Raw genomic sequence first — 20,793 nt, forward strand, 5'->3', positions numbered from 1 at the left:
ACTATGTGATGAGCGCCGAGTCGCTGGCCGGGACGGCAGCTCTTTATGTAACTACGTTGGGAGGTTGAAGGGATAGACGGAGTGAAAGAGGAGAGGGAAGGAGAGGAGACACAATAGCCAAGTGGCCTATTTCCTCTGTTTTAATGGCACAGTCACATGGTCATAAACTTGAACAGAAAAACACACTCTCAACACACACGCATACAAAGTGGTGGGTGTAAAGATTTTCAAGCAGAGATAAGATCCCGGAAGGCCAGATCTCCCCATCGCAAACAAAGCTATAAACACAATCTTTGAAAACACTCTTTGCGCTCCTGCTGTAATTCCTCCCTTAAATCCCTACTCAGCATTTCACACACCAATGTATTTCAACTCACTCTGAAGTCTTTTACATGGGCTTCTTCTTCAGGTAACATGTTTTATCTCGCATCTTATCTCAAAGCATGCTTCCTTTTACCACTACACCACACTTCCACAGTTACTCAGCTTCCGCCACCTTATCAAATTGCGCTTCGCTGGAATGACACACATCCTTTGTTTGTTAATCATTCTGTAACTAATTTATACAAATTCACCCTTTTGTACTCTGCTATTCGTCTGTATTGTGGGCACCCCAGAAAAATCTAAAGATCTAACATCCTGTATAACAAATGTAGAGGTATGCATGCACGCACACACACATACACATACATTTACACATCATCAGTTGGCAGCCAGAGCCGATGTGTGGGCTGGAACGCAACACTGATCAGAGATAATGGGCAGACATGACAGGGATGGCGATGCTGTCACACCGAGAGAGGAAGGAAAGAGGGATGATGGAGGAAGAGACAGAAAGAGTAGAGACAAAATAAAAGGGAGTGAGAGAGAGAAAAAGAGGGAGGGAGCCGAGGAAGGAAGGAAGGAAGGAAGAAACTCCCAATTCATCAGCAGACACAGAACAGACAAAAGGGAGGAAATGAATGAGGGTACACGCCAGCTCATGTCAGCTTTGAGACATCCCTCCCCCATCTGCACCCCTTCTCAAATTAGAGGCATCCCCTTCTGCTTCTCCTGCTCCTTCTTCTTCTTCTTCTTCTCATCAGGGGACTGATGTTGAGGAGTTTGGCTCAAAAAAACCCCACAAAAACAAAAACATGCTCTTCACCTCACGTTGTGCAAACCTCGGCTAACAAATGTTGTAGTCCTGCCTAACCAGACGAGTGACATTACAAACGGACGCACATAAGAAAACACATCAGCGTGACATAATGCTCACACCGACTCATTCAGCCTCTCTTGTCTTGCACAATTTACCTCAAAAAGCCAAGTGTGTGTTTGTACAGACAAACACACACATGCATGTACTGTATATGTGTGGGATCATAGCTTCATTCTACTAGCCAAACGCTACAATATAAATTAAAGTTTAAAAAAAAAGTATCTATGTATCTATCAAAGGGATTTCCCTTGTACTTCATGCAACCGTGACAGAACTGGCACCCTAATTAGACACACTCAGTGAAACCAGAGGAAAAGAAAAACATTTGAGCGCCTCTCCACCCTCAGCTGTCAGTTTTGTCTTCGTATTTCCCAAATCAGACTTCAACCATATCTGTCTGCTACTGGGCTGCGAGTGACAGAGGCAGAGAATTGGGAGAGGGAGAGACAGAGGGACACACACAGAGAGAGAGAGAGAGAGAACCCACAGGCACACAGTCAAACACAAACATTTAAACAGCTTGATTGCATGTGGGGAGATGGGGGCTGCATAAGCCCCATATTTGCTTAACAGCAGAAATAAGTGGATCACTGAGGAAGAGGGATGAAGCCTTAGAAAAGCAACGGTTCGAAAATGAGAGAGGCAGTCGGACAAAGATGAGAGAGAGAGAGAGAGAGAGAGGGAGAGAGAGAGAGAGAGCGATCATCCCTTTCATGTTAATTGCATCATCCTTTTATCATGCCCACCACATGCTCATCAAACTGCATCTTATGTACTGTATCTGTAATCATAAAGAGAGAGGGCATTCATTTGCTCCGCCACAAGGTCAGAAGAGTCTTATTCACAGTGGATACAGATGTGAGCGTTTGCGGCAAGCCTGAGCATTTGATGCGTGAAGCACTTTATGAGCTCTACAGGAACAGATCAAAGGATAAGATATGACTTACTTGTTTGTACTTATAGTACTGATTATACTGAGGTTGCAGAATATCTACCAGTGTGTCCACTCTGTGACTGTGTGTGCGATGTTAACTAGGGTTGAGACTTGGTTTTGATTCAAGTTAATGTAAGGGTTGGGGTTACTCACAGTTACACACACGCTGTCCCTCACCCACCCACCAACATGGTCAGTGACGCACCACAAATTGGACATTTGGACTGCTAAACAGCTCTTATGAGTATTTTCTTGCTAATGTCTATTTTTAATCTTATTTATTCCTATAATTATTTTTACTCTATTTTTTACTTTTATTGTGTTGCTTGATCTATGTTTTTGCCCTTGCTGCTGTAACTAAGAAATTTTCCCTCGGGGATTAATAAAGTACCTAATAGCTTGCGTGTGGGTGTTGACATGAGGTTGGATGTGTGTAAAAGAGGATAGGCCTACCTATATCTGCCCTATAGGTGAGCTGACTTAGCATGAGCGCAGTGTATCAATCTCACACACACACACACACACACACACACACACACACACACACAGAGGGCTCACTTAACAGAGCCCCATCCCCCCCTTTCACGCTCACACACTACATTAGCTTACTGTACACAGACAGAGTACACACACACACACACACACACTTGCACACATAGTAAACGGACACACTTACACATAGACCTGGACAAGCAGTGTGTAACAGTGTATGAGATAATGGCTTCCCCCCCCCCTTTTCACAGCCCCGGGCTTTAGCACAGTCTTTGTCGATTTTGAAAAAAAAAAAAAAGTGTGTGCACACTTACACACGCACCAGTTTTTATCTGCCACTATAAATCCTTTCATGGATCACTTCCTCAAAATACCCCACCAATATTCAACTTCCTTGTGGCGGCGACTGAAGCAGCGAATCGTAGCAAGGAAGATAACGTGAAGGAAAGATAACAAGACAGAGGGAGAGAGAGAGAGAGAGACAGAGAGAGAGAGAGAGAGAGAGAGAGAGAGAGAGACGCAACTAGTTCGTAGTTTTCAAATCAAAACAAACACTAATAATAAAGGTTAATATAGTAGAATGAGCAGCATATTAGAGCTTGGTGATGAGGCTGGGCACAATAATTGATTTTATGATTGAATGTATGATTTACCACAAAGTGCTTAGACTGTTTTACAGTTAATAAGTAGTAATCATTGTCTTATTTTTACACCTTATCAGAAATCCTGAAGAATTTTGTTATTCAACAGAAGTTGAAATAGACTGTTAAATCACAGGTGTACTTTCTGTAATTTATCTATTGTAGCCGTTTTATTCACTTGTCAAAAACCTGGACTTGGTATGTCACAGCAATATTTTACCATATACTGTAAGATGAGCGGTGAATATCTTGTCTAACTGTGCTGACCATAAGGTCCTAATACTAATTATTTTATACAAAATATAGACTTATTTTAGGACTAAATAACAAAATTACTGCAAAACTATGCTGAAAAAGTTCTTTTTGTTTCCAATGTATACTGAATTTTCTATCAAAAAACTGAAACAATCTTTTTTTTTTTTTTTTACCGGACCAAACCAAATACCTAAAAGACTCTGTGCCCCTTGACCCCTCGTAATTCATCGACTATCTGGATGTCTGAAGACGACTCTCTGCACAGCTGAGACCTCACACCTTCACTAATACACTTACGGGCACACACACACACACACACACATAAATTTAACAGATGGTATATGAAGTATTCAGTAGGAGCTAAAAGTGCACATTTGCAGACTCTCCTCCTTTGTTTTAGTGACTCATTTAACTTATCCTTTCTCTCTTACACATTCTCTCTTTCATTCTGTCTTGTTGTTGGCTACAGTCGCTCTCTGCCAAGTCCTCAGTACCACTCTGCCTTTAACTGGCTGTTCTCTCAAGACTTTCAGTGGCCCTAAAGTCTCCCTCTTTGTCTGTCTAGTCCTCCTCTATCCTGCTCTTTAGCTGTTTCTCCTCTCCTCTATTAATTTTTCCACAAAACACAGCACAGCACATACACACACACAAAGAAGGCTAATGTCTTTATCAGATCCAAATCCGTTATGATCCTCCTGTCTTCACTTTGCATTGTGCACCTTTGATGGCATAACCAGAAATCCGGAGGATTGACCTGCGCTTTCATCATTTCTTCCAAGTGCTACGGCTCTCTAACAAGCTTTTGACAAATCATCATTACTCTAAGTAACGCTTGAGTTTGAGATCCGGAGTGTAATCTCACTTTATCTGAAGTAATGTCGTCCCTTCTGTACTTACTTACGTAAAAGCCTACAATCAAACGCACAAACAGCCCTTTGAGCTGTTCAGTTTGTTCAATGAGGAGAAATGTCAGGTGCTGCCGTTACAGAGGGCTGTTAAGGTATTTTGTTATCACTAAATTACCTCGTGGAAGAAACTAGGCAACGTCCCACAGAGGGCATTAATGATTGATAAACTCTGTTCATTGCCACACACATGCTGGCCCACGTAGGTTGGCTATTTGAACAAAATATGTGCAAGGCTTTTATCTTTCAGTTTTCTTATACATATATATGAGTGAGTGTGTGTGTGTGTGTGTGTGTGTGTTTGAGAAAGAGAGAGAGCACGGGAGCCATCAAGAGAAAAGAGCCGCCGCCAAACAGTAGTATACTGTACTATCAAAGTAGAGAGGTCACACTCACACACAGAGACACGTTGGGTAAGAAAGCAAGAAAGCATCTTACAACATATACCAATGTAAGATACAGATATTAACACACATACACACACACACACACATCTATCCCTCCTTCTCAGTCTCTGTCACTCACAAAGCTTAAAAAAAAAACATAATCAAAACAAGAAATGTGTTTCTTTACCTTTACTTAAGCTCCCAGTGTTTCCTGTGTGTGTATAACAGTTAATTCCCTGTGGTGGTTAAAACACAGTCAGCACGACTCCTCTCATAGGGCAAACGGGGGAATCCTCGCATCAGTGAGATGTCTCCCGGACTCCAGCCAGCATTCGACTATACACACACACACACACACACACATTACAGCACATACTCACACATGCTGCCTCTTGCACGCCTAAACCAGACTGAGCTGAGAAGAGGGTGTGTGTGTGTGCGCTGCCAGAGTTTGAGCCCGCCCTCTTTCCTCTGGTTCTCCCTTTGCTCTCCCACATGCACTCACCCTGCCCTCCTCCTCCTTCTTCCCTCTGTCATCTCTGCTCGCTCTCTTTTTCCTCTCTATCTCTCCAATTTCACCTCCCCTGGCTTGCCAATTGACTGCCAGCATGTGTGCTGGTTCTGTGCCTCTAAGCCTTTAGATGTCCCAGTCCTCTTTTTAATTGCTGGCTCCCCTGGCCACAAGTTCCACACAAAAAAACAGAGACAACACAGACACATTGGACAAGCACAGGCACGCACCAACACATACAGATACATGTGCAGACAAGAAAACACACTTGAAAAGAAGTACATAAACTGATAGGATGAATGTGGAAAAAAATAGAAAATCCAAACCAGGTAGGAAAAACCAAAAGTTGCAGTCAGAAGAAAGTTTGCTAAAATTCAAATTTTATCTTAAAACTTGCAAGACTTCATATACCAGAATAGAGATGTAGTTTGAGTAGAAAGGTGCACAGTATGGTGTAGTGGAGTACAAGAGGAATTGAACTTTCTGCTTGGAAACTTTCCAGGAGTGTTATGCTACTACTTCTTCTTCTTGTCTTTTTCTTGTCCTTTACTCTTTTATAACTCACCAGGCTTCTTGTAACAGACGCTCCAAATAAAATTATTATTTTCTCCCATTTTTTGAGTATGAAGAAATCACCACCTGTAGACTGAAATGTTTCTAACTTGCTTTTTCAAGGACAGTAAGTGTAGTCAGCTTGGATTCACAACAGTGATCCGGTTTTATAGCAAAAAAAAAAAAAAGTATCAAGATGTCCATAGAAACTACTTAAACTACTCCGCTGTCTGTTTCTATATTAAATATGTTCCAAACACACGTATCACAATATGGCTACATGTCTCAGTTTCCTATTATAGAAAGTGTAGCTATTTACCTTTGTGACTAACACTAGCAAACATAGCTGCATGTGACAAAGGTAAACACAAACAGTACACATTTGACACAATTTGGAAGTGTCTTTGTCACAAAACTAGGACAATCAATTTTTGTTTTAATGTGTTGGACTTGTCATCCAATATATCAATGTGTATGTATACTATGTGTCTGTCGAGGAGGTCCTGTAACAGGATTCAGTGGTGAGACTCATCCAAGTGTATTGAATTTCTTTAATCTCGAGATATGGGGAGAATTAGTGTTAATCTACAGATATGCACTAATAATTAGGTAAAATACAGCCGATTAATAAATAACTTTGTAGAGATATGAGATAAACTGCTCTGTATCTTCTGACAAAACAGTTCTGTTTTCTCGGGATCATCAGATCAGTACCAAAATGTTTGGCTTAAGGACACAGGGATTTTATGAGAAAAACAGGGCCGATTATGTAATAAACTGATGGTCCCCATTGTCTCTGTCCGCTGCACTGTGAAGCTGCTGACATAACTGTGGTGTTTGGGAGTATTTAACATTTATAGAGGCAAACATGTCGGGACAAAGGGCAGGCAAGGTAACAGATCTAACCGACAAAAGGACCTGTCACAGCCTCCATGGGGGAGAAAAAGAGAGAGAGAGAGAGAGGAGACGGTCACAAACACACAAAGTCGCTAACATGTGTGCACACTGGTGCACGAACAACACACACACATTCACAGCTTTTTACCCCCAGGCACATTGTGACATTTCAGCACCTAACTCAGACAATACCACTGCATTGCTTCTTGCCTATTACAATTCTTCTGTGAAAGGGATGTGTGTGTGTGTGCGTGTGCGTATACTGTCCGTCTGACTGTCTCCTGGCACCTGTCTTCTCATCAGACCTCTATCTCTTCCCCAGTCTATCCCCTTCCTTTCTGTCTCCTCGTTTGTTTCTCTCTGTGTTATCTAACAGTATAGCTGGAGAAGGTTGTGTCCTGCTGGGAGCCGGCTGAAACAGGAAATAACCAATCCAAGGGGGATGAACAAAGACTTAGACAACCAGTTCCCACACTCCTACCCAAACATAGCGTTATTGGGCTGTAATGCAATTATCCGAGGAGCAAAAAGGAACTGGCTAGTAGTTTAATGACGACTCAGTGGCAGTGATGGCATGTTGGTACAAGCGGCATACAGAGGAGGTAATAATAACAAGAGCAGGTGGAGGATGTTATGTAAGCAAAGAGGAGGGCTGGAGAAACATCAGGATGTCAGGGGGGTTTCTTTTTGTTTGCTTGTTTTGCTCTGTCTGCACTCATCATTTGGCGTGCTGCTTTTGTAATGGGAACACGCTCATTGTTTGTTGCCGTCTGCGCAGTCAGCGGTTAGGACAGCTAGGAGTAAATGAATATCAAAGCCCATTCAACAGTTCTCTGTTGAATAAACGAACTGTTTGGTAGCGGCGCTGTAAGTGAAGCCGCTTTTTGTTTTCCTGCCTTCCTGAACACCTGAGGTTGGCCTTTCAACACAATAGTGTCCTTATCAGATGCTATCGTGGTGTGTGTATGTGTGGGTGGGGGTGGCAATATCAGTTGAAGGAATGACACACATATTTGGTTTCCCATTTCATGCCTGCTGCCATATCTGTTGCTAAACATATCATATTGAAATTCATGAACATACTGTATTGGAAAAGGGACAAAAAGGATATGCACATATACGTAGTCAGACTGCCCGTTTCTCTCACCCAACCACCCAGCTTGCCAGATTTGATAAAATCATTATCACCAGCCAAGCGAGTAGAGCTAATGAATAATGTATCTACTGCTGGGCCACAATAGAACGTCCCTTCTGGCCTGCTACCTTTCTCTTAGAGTCACATTAGCTACCGGTTGCTAGCTGCACTGCTTGGGGTCATATCAGCTAATCCCTGTCTAGCGCTATTACATTTTCCATTAGCATGGGATACCATTGTATATGCACATGCAAACTAAAGCATATGTGGAATGCACACACACATATATATGCTCCAGACATAAAAAAAAATAAATTGGACAGGTATACTGAGAGACACAACTGCACTCATTAATAGTGACAGATGTGACTGACAGGCCCTCAATCTGATGAACAAGCGGGCATCAGGTGTTAGGTTGCATCCCTTCATGATCAACACAAAGAAACGATGACATGCATCAGGTGTAACACCGTGATGGACAGCTTGGGTTTGACACAATAGGTGAGGTGTCAATTATTTCGATCGTCAAGTGTAACAGATCATACATGCATCCCACCCTCACCAATCTCATCTTTCCATTCACACACACACACACACAGAAAAACACAAAACCACACAGGCATATAGTGTTGTAGATACCCAAGTTGATGCTTGGTTTTATGTTTGCAGCCTTTGATTTGTCTCAGTTTTTTGTGAACATTACAAGTTGCAGTCCAGTCCCATTTGCAGATACAGTAAATATAAATCTCTCTCTTTATCCTGAAGATACCCTCCAACCTGGTCTTAGATGTTTGGACTGACCAGCCCCAATACACATACGTACACTATTGACACGCTCAAAAACAGAGCAGGTCAACATGCAACTGAAAGTCCAACTGAAACCACATTAAGCCATAACTTTTTGCAGTCAAAAATAATGTTGTATTGTTAATAGTTTTTTTATTATTAAAAGAGAAAAAAAAGGGTATTTGGGGAAATATCAGAAATGGTTTTTAAAACACACCCCAGATAGCAAAATTGCTGTGGCCCAGATCCGGCCCACACCAGACACTTTCGGCACTTTCATCTGGCCCACATACCGCATGGAATGACGGCACTTGGGCGGTCCGCTCCTGTTTCCCAGATCTAGGCCACAAGCAAGCCATATGTCAACTGAGAACAAACCACATAAACCAGAACTGGCCCACATCCAGAACACACATACCTGAGAGCACCGCATCTTTACCAAAAAATTTGATTTAGGATATTTGGGCCATACTTGCTATTTTACATGTGGGCCATTTCCAGGCCAGAAGAAGGGCAGCAGTGCCGCATCATTGCCTGAAGTGGCCTACTTCCATCTGCCATCTGGGACTGTGGAACCCACAGTAACAGTCATATTGTAATTATGCTTTTGCAAATAAATGGCTACTGAGCTATTAACCTTATAAAGAGTGCTGTATATAGTTGATGTACATTATATGATACAGTTTTTCACTGAACTGAACTTAACAGTTTGACCTAGCAACAAACTGAACATGCTACTGAACAGAAGACAGTCAGAATCAGTGGTATGAACATGTGTTTGCTCACACAGTGATACATTCACTTATTGGACAGTGATGGAAAAGCTTAGACAGTAGCTTAAAAAAATGAATGAACTACATAGTCAGTGACTATGAAAGTTTGAACTGAACTGAGCAAAAAAAGTGATTCATAATATAAACATCTAGCCTACATGTGTTATGAGCATTGTGTTGTTAGCAGTGGAGTAAGAGATAGAACCACACCCGCATCTAACTGAAGTGACATTTGTAGGTATGTTTACATGCTGTTTAGTGTGTTGTAGCTTAGTAGCTAATTAGCTATCTAGCCTGCTGACTGACGTTAGCAGTGCACTTTTCCCTGGAGAATGTTTGTTTGTCAAGAGGCAGGACAAGACGTGTATTCATTTTTGTGAATTGGATAATGAGGAGACTAATGTGGGTTGTTGTTGAGAGTCTGTAGCTCTTGTGTTGTGTAGCAGGTTGCTGTCTGGCTCAGTGACAGTGTGACTGTCTGTTTATGACTGACGTTACTGCTTAATACAGAGATTTTATTGGTTGTTTGGAAATAAGGTCTCCATCTACGTAGACAGATACCTAATGGTGTATTAATGCAAAACTAGGGGGCACCATCATGAAACCAAAAAATATAAAATATATATTTCTCCCTTTTGGTTTCTGATGTTTTTTACTCAAAGGAGAACACAGAACAAGTGATTTACAGAGTACAAATGTATGCTGAAACAGACACAAAAAAGTGCAGTTTAATTTAAGATGGATTTTTGGCCAGTAGATTTGTGTACTTAAATTGCAAGGTCATTCAGCACACATCTGTGCAACATTAGCCCAAAGGTATGACTCTAATGAATATTCATGTGGAAGAGGTTAGCTCGTTACCTGCAGTTATTACATATGAACTATATATATTGTACTGTTTTTTTTAGTCACTCTTACGTTACTGTTCCTAAACCACTGCTATGCTATGTGGTTTAAAATGCTCTCACAGTACAGAGAAACATGACCTTCAGCCCCTCGTGTATTACAGTTGGTCATTTACATCATAAAAGCGCCTGATTCCGAGTTTTGCTGTCAGTTCACCACCATTGTCACAGAGAAGTTAAATCAGACTAGCACAGTGGGCACAGTATTTTAGTGGGTGGGGGGAGGGGAGGGTTCATTCAATTTCTCACTTTTTTAAAAAATATATATGATATTTTTATCCAAATGTGTGTGCATTTAGTTTAATCAACCTATAAGCAACTCATGAAAGCTTTTACATTTGTCGTGCTCTACACAACACAGGGTTTTATCCATAAAATCATGTAACACACAGGAAGTAAGATATTTTTATCATTACCATCACTAGTGATAGCATGTATGTATTACGCAGCTGAAGGCAGCACTGTCAGTCAGCCTTGCTGCCAATTTGCCTGATTGGCTGATAATAAAACTGTTGACAAGATACTGCAGACAGAGTCAGTAATTACTGTTTATATATATATATATATATATTTTTTTTTTTTTTTTTTTTTCTTGCGCAAACCTGGAGGTTTTTCTGGCTGTTGCACTCAGTGAGCAATTTTCATTTGAATGAATTGGCATCATCTTGGAGTCCAGTTTCCAGTTCTTATAATACATCCGTGAGTGTTGAACACCATGACTGAGCAGCAAAGAAGAGGGCGGTACTCACACATCCTCCGTTTATCAGTTAAACACCAGGGCAACGGTCGCTTATCACTAGATAAGACAAAGAGCCTCACTGACACATTTCCTTATTTTTTCTCTTAAATTTGCTCATGGAAATTGATTAAGAGCAAAATAAGAAAACCCTCCATCTGATTCAAGACTATATCTGCACGTACCGTTTCAAGAATTTTTTTTACTATTTTATATCCTGGAAACAGTTTCATAATCAATTCAAGACAAACATACACAAACAAACATAGAGCCTCCATTACCCTGTCTTAGTGTGAATGATAGAATCAGTATGTAAATCCCCCATCCCCTTAGTAAATGAATGGACTGTATTACAATCAGCTACACTTATCCCTAAAACCTGATGGACTAGCTACAATCCATACTAATAAGGTTCTCACTGCAACACACAAGTACGCAAACACATTAGCACCAATGTTCAGCAAATAATCTGTCCCTCACACACCACATAAACACTACTGATAGAAATCCCTGGAGACAGTACACTATCACACCAAACTCATGTATATTTTTTTAGGTTATGCTGAAATAAACAGAAAGATGAATAAACCAAGAAGCAGCGTCACAGTCAGCATTGTTCCAGGATCAGCTGTGTTCGAGATAAAATAGTGTCCAATGCAAGATTCAGACGAAAATAGGGAATAAACAATGTACATGTTGTTTCAAATGAAAACAAAAATACCACTTTTCCCATTCATGGGAAAGTATATATTATGCTTAAGGTGTCAGCATAAGTGATCTATCTGTAGGGGCTTAAACCCTTAAACAACCAACTAGCTGAGGTTTTAACTAATTACTGCAGATAAATACATTGTACCCACGCGGTGATCCCTTAAAATGTCTGGAAAGAAAATAATTACATGTAGCAAAGGTGAAAAGAAAATACATGTTTAAAATTGTTTTAGGCTGGATAAACTCTAGTCAACATCCAATAATGACTGAGACCAAGTCAGACAAGTCAGAGTTAAGACTTACCAGACTGAGAAAATAGAGGATATGTTGAATGTCATCATTTGGCACTGTTTGGCAGACATAACAAGAAAACCACAAAATCAGCGTATCAGATATAAAGATTTATCTGTACTCCATACATGATGGTACCCTTCAGATCAGCATTGTATCATCTTCACCAATCATAATCCCCCTCAATGTAAACAGGGAGCAGCAGTAATTAGGGTGCTTCATTCAAAGATGATAATCTGAGATTCGTGCACATGGGAGAGGTGGGAACAGTGTATATGTCTCTTTTGATTTCATGCTCAATTAGCATTTCCATGTCTTCCTCCTAATCTCTTCTACTTTCTGACTCATTTGTAAAAGAAATTAACAAGGGATGGCAGCAAAAGAAAATGTGTGTGTGTGACTGGAGGACAGAGAAGGATGTGAGGGAGATGTGAGTGAGAGACAGACAAGGCTATAGCAGAGCTCAGACGGCTGCACACACACACACACCACGCAACCTCCTGACCTTGTCACAAACTCATGAGCGAAAAACTGCACAGCCCATTTCAGTACTCAAACAACCCAGTAACTCAGCCTCTCTAGAGACACGCACACACCAATCGGCTCTTTGGTTATTAAAGCACACATACGCTCAAACCCTTACTGTACGCGGGCTGCAGCCACCACACATCAAAAGATTTCACTGCTCATCAGAGACTTTCCGACAAGGATGTAAATGGATTCTGACATGGCATCCCTAAAAAAAAAACCTGCTGTTGTTACTCTCCAAAATCACACATAACATCGACAGGCGAACACACTCGTTCATGCGTATGAAGCCAAACACAAACAAAGCAAGTCTAGGCTTTGCAGCAAAATTAGGTTGAACAGATTACTATCATAAATAAGAAATTATGAAATACACTTTTGTATAGTCTTCCTGTTCATGTTAGACCAACAAGTTGTTGTTTTTTTTCAATTTTCTTTTATTTTAATGCCAAAAGAGGGGGTCACTTTTATTTGTATTTACTAATTTCCCACATTTCAGCTCAATAGATGTCTTTAAATGTCTTTTTGGAGTTGTGAATTATGCATCACTGTATTCCTTTGAGTTAAATTAAATTAAAAAACAGCAACAAAACACACCGTAACGTTTGAAATAATTTGTAATATGTTGATATAAATGCTCTTTCTCTCACCCTCTTACTTCCTCCACTTCATACACACACACATATATTTTCACACACATCCTGCTCATTTATCGAATCTTTGCATGTGAGTTGTTTCCAGGTCAAGCAGCAGAGACAGAATTAGACCTTTTTTCTTGTCCGCCAGTTGTGCTTGTCTGGTTACATCATTCACTGTCCGTAACACACAGCCATCTCAAACTCACATCATCTAACCCCCATTCAGTAGCTCTCGGGCTGCCACGTTCAGTATTAGACATGGAAAGAGATAGTGTTAAAGGCATAAATGATCAGAATGAATAAGATCAAACAGAAAAGTCTAATTGATTCATGTTATGATGAGGCTAAGCTACTTTATTTGTTATATTTCAAACCATGTGGGACAATAATGCAATACCTACTGTGAAAAACAATGGATGCTAGGAAAAAAAACAAATTATTAAAATCTAATGAAATAATTTATTTTCTTTCTTAAGCCTTTTTAAAACTCCTTATCCTATAGCATGCAGCATCTTGGTATTGAACTCGTCAGACGGTGCTGTAACATCACAGCTTTTAACACCACAGCTGCTGCGTCTACTGAGTTTCAGCCACTTCAGCTGAAAGTTGACAGCGCCAGCAAAAAAAAAAAAAAAAAAAAGGGAGGGAGGGAGGAGAAAACGGGAGATGAGGTTAAGAGGTTGAGTGTGGGAAAAGGAGGGGAGGAGAGAGAAGAAGGGATTAAAGCATCAGAAGGTACAGTGTTCCTCTGAAAGATGACGGGCTGATGGCTGCTCCCACGAGGACTGACTGGAGGAGTAATCCTACCAAATGGAAGAGTTTAACAGTTACCACCCACTGAGATGGATACACAGAGACAGAGACGAAACGTACTGACTGTTATACACAAAACATTTTCTACTTCAGAGCATTAAGCAGATATATGGCATTGTGACAATAGGTAAAAAACAAAACAACACACATACAAAACATACACACACATGCAGACGCACACACACAAATGCTAGTAATTATAGTAAGTAGAACTGCAACAATAAGTGAAAATGAATCGGCTACTGTTTTGATAACCGATTGATCGTTTTGAGTCGTTTTTAAAGAAAAAATGCTAAAATTCTCTGGTTTCAGCTTTTGAAATGTGAATATTTCAAGTTTCTTTAAACCTCTATGACGGTACACTGAACTATCTTTGGGTTGTGGACTGTTGGTTGAGATGAAACAAGACATTTTAGGTTTAATCTTGGGCTTTGGGAAACCATGATCAAGATTTTTCACCATTTTTTGACTTTTTATAGACCAAGCAACTTATCAAACATGAGAAAATAATTGATAGATTAGTCGATAATGAAAATAATCTTTAGTTTTGAACGTAAAAAGAACATGCTTGGACAAGATTAAAATAAGAATAAACTGGTAATACCACCTCGCGGTTGTATGCCTCTCCCAGTCAAGTCGCAGTTTACATCCATGTCTGTCCAGACTCATATAATATTTCTAGTGAAGACCTTGAAGGAATTTGATAAAAGGTATTAAGTGTACTTTCCATGTACATGTTCACATGCTTGGCCGATAAAGCTGATTGTGATAGTTGTAACCATGATAGTTGACGATGCTTCAGATAAGGATGTTGCTGCAAAGAAACTACAAACTCCAAAACATGGATGCTTCACACACATCTTCAATCCGGCCGCACAGAAGATCTATACAATCACCACAGTTTCAAAGTGGACACCCAAAATTAGTTTACCAATTCAGTATCTGACCGAATGTGAAATATGGTCACAATCTCCCCTTCTGTTTCTGTTATGGTGTTGAATAATGGCAAGAAAAGTGTTTTGGCAGAACATTATGATGTCACAGTGAGGTTGACCTTTGACCTTTTGGAAATAAAATGTCATCACTTCATCATTTTATCCTATTAGACATTTGAAACTGTGAAATTTGTCGTAATTAGCATATGAATTTGTGTTTTGTGAGTTCACAGTGACCTTGACCTTTGACCACCAAATTCTAATCAGTTCATCGTTGAGTCCAAGTGGACGTTTGTGCCAAATTTGAAGAAATTCCCTCAAGGCGTTCTTGAGATGTCGCATTCATGTGAATGGGACAGACAGACGGACAGATGGACGGATGGACAGACAACCAGAAAACATAATGCCTCCAGCCATGGCTGTCGCCAGCGCAGAGGCATAAAAATTCCCAAATGTGTGCAAAGACACACGGCATGGTAAAATCCTTCAGACTGCAGAAGTGGAAGATATTGTGCGGTGGGGTGTCAGGTAAGGACACCTGACATCTGCCTGCACCCTCCAACTCTTAGGCTTTCTGTGTACATCAGCAAAACCTACGACCATTGTGCCCTGCTATGAAAAGACAGGAAAGAGTTTTTGCTGTTCGCTCATGTCGGTGGCAGATTTGGACTGGTGTGACCCCACTCACACGTCAGTGCTTTGGTAGGTTTATGCTGTGTTAGCTGGCAACCTAAAATAATTAGAAGCACAAACAGCCAAATAGAGGCAGACAGACAGGGAGCAGAGAGGGATGGGATTTAGTGGAGCTGAGTGATGCTTCCAAGTCAGCGGAGGGGTTTTAGTTCAGTCCCACAAAGACCAAGGATAATCCATGCTTCATCTGGCCATTTGAAATTACCATTTTACATTTTACATAATTTCTGAGAAGTATCCAGATCCCAAATATGTTGTAATGTTTGTGTCAATTTATTAGATTACAAATCTTGAAATAAAACTCCTATTATACAATCCTTGTATACATCTTCTAACAAAAACTGTATATTGGTTTACTAGTATGCTCTTAATTCAGTCATTGGTTGCTTTGTTGATACTATCATTAATATATTATTTCATTATGTGCTGACATCATTATTATTGACCTTAATTATTGTATTATTTTGTGAGATAAATGGACAGTATTGTTTTCGTTTCTGAAATTGTCTTTTCTATGATTACTTTGGCATTTAAATAGTCAACATAACATTCAATTAGCGGATTAGTGAATTGATTTTCAGTTAGTAGATTTAAATGGAACACTGGTCATATGTCTCAATTATATACCATCATAAAAAGAGGATCTTCATGCTTCGATTCTGTACAGGTATACATTGCCCTGGGTCATGTGAGAATAATGGATGCTGACCTTTAGCAAGGTGAGGTGAAGCAGAAGAAAGGGGTTCCCCATTTCCTTAAACACAAGGTGTTTGTTCCTCTTTAGATAATGATACTTAAGAGTATAAATGAGGGCATTCGGGTAGGTCTCCTGAATGGGTGACAGACTGCCCTAACACTGACCTCTGCCCTTATTGGGTTCAACAGTTAAAATATTTATAAAATATAATATAAAATCAAATATTTGTACCACAACAAAGGCATGAAACTGGCTTCGTGTTCAAAGTTAATGAGCAGCTATTGATCCTGATAAAGGGCATCAATATGTTCAAGGCTGAATACAAACCATGTGAAAGCATCCGTAACCTTAACTCTCTCCATAATGATGATAGTTTAACCTTTACCTTATGTTATCCACATTTTCATCTTAACCCAGGATCTGCTGATAAACGTTAAAGAAGCAAGGACTGGGAAATCTTTGGGAAGACATTTGGTAGTAATAAATAGACATGAACATGCTCGTCACTCTCACATCGTCACTCTCACTCTAACCTTCTCTCTGTAATTGCGGGTGTTGTTGTCTCACTTCCTCCAGCAACACCTGTCTAATTAAAACAGGTTAATTGCTGTCCAGGGCTTACAAGACTGGGGGCACCACAAGTAATTAATACAATCACATTAAAGAACCAGTAAAAGCACACACACACACACATACACACACAAGCACCTATAGGACTACCTGTGCATAATGGTGACCAACATATACAGCAGAACAAAGCGCAGGCTTGGCAGGAAACATAAAGTATCCATTATGGGTTCTGTTATGCCTTACATCTTACATATAACTATGCAATTATAGTCTGATGGTTTATGCTTACACAGACTGATGTAACAGTAACATATTGCATGCAACTGCCTCTTCTGATGTATCATAAGTGGGCACAACATTTGGCTAATGCAAGCCAGTTGCCATTAGTTGTCCTTGGATCAAGGTAGTACGCAGTAGAGGATAAGTGCCCTTTGCACTTTGGCAGTATTGTGAACCATTAGGTTACCTTTCTGGTTCAGAAATGTGAAAGATTGATTAATCGATGGACTGACAAAAAATGTATAATTTAAGTCATTTCTCAAGCAAAAAATGGTAAAAAAAAAAAATTTGCTGGCTCCAGTTTCTCATTTGTGAAGACTTGATGGTAAATTTTGTTTTCTATGATGGTAAACCAATTGCTTGGGCAATGTCAACATATGTTCTGGGACTTTGTGAGGCATTTTTCACTATTTTCTGAGATTAATCGATAATGAAAATAACCATCAGTTGCAGCTCTAGTCTTCTTCTTACAGACAGAGCCCCTGAACACACTTTACTTTCCAAATTCCTTTCACAAGTGGATGAATAATTAAGTAAAACGTGGGGTGAAGTGTATAATTTTAGGCTGGGAAATTCAAAAGAATTCAAAATATGCGCATATTAGCACAGTCAATTCCTTCTTCATCTCAAAGAGCATGGGGGTCAGAGCCCAGACTCTCCATTATCTGTAATGGACAGAAAGGAGAACGAAAGAAGATACAAAGAAAAAGAGAAAAAATATATGTAAAAAGTGGACTACAGTGAGAGAGAGAGGACACTCTATGAGGGAAATAATAAAATTCCTTCTAGTCTGGCCATGGGCATTGTAGAATTTATATTTTCTGGAAGTAAAGTGACCTTCTTCCATTCCCTTCCTTTTCTCTCTGTTCTTTTGCTTTTCTCCCTTCCCCCTGAGTCTTCCCTCTCCTCCTGACAAGAGAGGAGTGTGTAGCAGTCTTCAGCCTGCTGGGAACCACAGAACACTTCACAGCTGACCATCACATCTCACACACACCTACGAGAGTCCTAAATGGAAAACTCGCAAACATACCCACATGCACCCAAGTGCACCCAATCAGCTCTCAAGACGGACAATAATCACAATAGGATGAAATCTGCGTGGCGTGTTTATAGAGAAAGGTCACCTTGCAGATAAAACATATGTGCAAACACACTTGCTGTAGTGTGAGTCGATATCATTTCAGGAAAAGGTAAAGACCGATCTATTGCACACGGTTCAATAATCCGACCTCTGAACAGAATGTACAGTATCTCTGCTGAGTGTGACACACACACATTCCTACTCACTCACGGCCCTCCCTATACGATTTAAGCTGACAACGTGTGGCAAACTGGTTTCCTCTCTTTATCTTGTTTACTACTTGCTTCTTCTGTAACTCCTTGCTAAATATTTGCTTTGAAAATATTTGAATGGGGAATTAATTTACATAACAGAATCTGAAGTCTGTCTGCAGGGAAGAATCTACATGAGCCGGCTCTGGGGGGGAAAAAAGAGGTGGGGGAGAAGAAAGAGAGGGAATATCAAAACACAAAGGGGAGATAAGGCGTTTATGATCTGATAAGTTCGGTAAACAATCTGAAAGAATCATACATGTAAATTGTACAATTTATGTAGATGAACAAAAATGTATGTGTATTGTTTCTCACACGATTATGGCCACTTTCATACAGATGTCATACAAAATAACTTACATGATTTGTTAGGGGTTGCAACTAGCCATTATTTTCATTAGCAATGAATTTATAGATGTTTTTTTTTTTCAATTAATGTAAAGTACATAAATTGTACATTTTGAAATGAAAGATTGATTTTTTTTCACTGTCACTTGATTGCGATCAACACATGTGATATTCCTGCTATCGACCGTTGAGGAATTAGACACAGAAACATCTCTGGAATGTCACACAAGGTCAGCGTCTGGCAGGACACTCAGTTGCCAAACATCAAATGATCTCTGTCTCCCCGCCTTCCTTCATGCAGCAATCTACTAAACAGTGTTGCGAATCCTACAGCCATTACACTAGCAAGAGTAATAAAAATAAGCACCTTCTTGGGTAAAAGTGAGAGTTATGGTTGTACAGGTTTAGCAGGTCAACGAGTTCAAAGGTCAGACCCCTAGACTGCTGTTTCACCATGGATGAGACGGGGTTTGTAATGTGTTAAATTAGCCTTTGAGTTCCTCTGGAGTCATCTCTACATGGACTACACATGGTGTAACCTCATCCTACGTTCTGCTGAGGCCTGTCTGCTGCGCTTAGAAACTACTAAACCATTGTCATACAAATAATACAGGATTCAAACACTTAAACCCTTCTCCTTTCCCCCCTTTTGTCCAAACTACACCTATTAGAAGACGGAGAGTGAAACATGATATCTAATCTGCAGTATAATAGAGGTGGACATGACCAGGAAAAAAAAGAGAAATTAGCTGTCAACGGGATCTTCAGGGGCTCCGCTCTCATGATCACATGACACAGAGCTCAGGGGTCAGAGGTTGGGTGACAGGGGCCTTGTAATTAGTCTGTCTACCAACCAACCATGTCTCATAGGACGGGCACCATTTATGGCATCTCACCCCTGACCTATGGCTCCTAGTCTCTAAAATAACCCTGCAATGTCAGTGGTAGACTGCGTACCGGAAGGTGGACTTTCACCCAAGAGAATAGAGGAGGGTCAGAGGGGAGGGAGCACCAATAGCTCAATAGGATCATTCAGGCTAGAGTGCAGAATAGGCTCCTGTGTTCATTTCAAATCATGTGTTTGTGTGAATGCAGATACTTAACAGTAAGCTGTCTCTCAAGAGAGTAACAGTTGCACCCTAAATCACACAAACTTGTGCAATCTTGCGTGACTGAAGCCAGTCGCTCAGTGGTTATAATTTCATTCCAAACTTGAGCTGACTGCCATTTTGCCTCGATCACATCTGTTAGGAAGCCATACATCTAAATGAGCTTTTCAATTTCCCAGTAATTGATATGCAGGGACGTGGAATAATATTCCAGCTCAGATAAATCACCTATACAGATTGAAGATGAGAAGGAATGCAGTGTGTGTATATATAGTGTTTAGCTGTTAAACAAGTAAAAGCCTGTCCAGAGTGTTTAGGTTGGGTTCTGGGCTGTACATCTACTGCTGCAGCCCTCGGGTGAACAATGAGAAGCCACCTTCAGAAATGTGATCACACTGGTTCTTGTCAGCAGTGCTTTGGAGTGCAAAACTAGAGACGTGTATAGAAAGATTTTAAAAAAGACAACCCCGTGAATGCGAATACAGACAAAGTGCACCTACTCAGACATGCACATAGTCGCAGACAAATACGCGCACTCACATTCCAGTTAAGTGCCCTTTCTGCCAGTTATGTAACTTGTTGAAAAGAAGAAAAAACCTCCACCTCTGAGTCATCGTTCTGCGAACACCAGAGGGACAGCCTTACCACCTCCCAGTGTGACTGTGTGCATGTGGGTGTTGGATATCAATTAATAGCAGGACTTTCTTTTCCCATTTCTTTCTAATATGACGCGCAAACAT

The 20,793-nt window shown here is 40.4% G+C and overlaps 1 protein-coding gene across 4 annotated transcripts in view; it reads right to left on the minus strand.

Moving 5' to 3' along the window:
- LOC122994988 (rho guanine nucleotide exchange factor TIAM1-like) overlaps positions 1-20,793 on the minus strand; it is a 76,975-nt gene that overhangs the window by 53,207 nt on the left and 2,975 nt on the right. Inside the window, exon 1 of one of the 4 annotated variants that reach the window (XM_044369862.1) lies at positions 5,002-5,219. The exons of the other annotated variants lie outside the window; for them this stretch is intronic. The gene's annotated coding sequence lies outside the window, so the exon portion shown is untranslated. Of the gene's footprint in view, positions 1-5,001; positions 5,220-20,793 lie in introns of those variants that run through there. 4 annotated transcript variants of the gene reach the window in all.

This window comes from Thunnus albacares, chromosome 13 (assembly GCF_914725855.1).
Source record: "Thunnus albacares chromosome 13, fThuAlb1.1, whole genome shotgun sequence".
In the NCBI taxonomy this organism is placed as follows: domain Eukaryota; kingdom Metazoa; phylum Chordata; class Actinopteri; order Scombriformes; family Scombridae; genus Thunnus; species Thunnus albacares.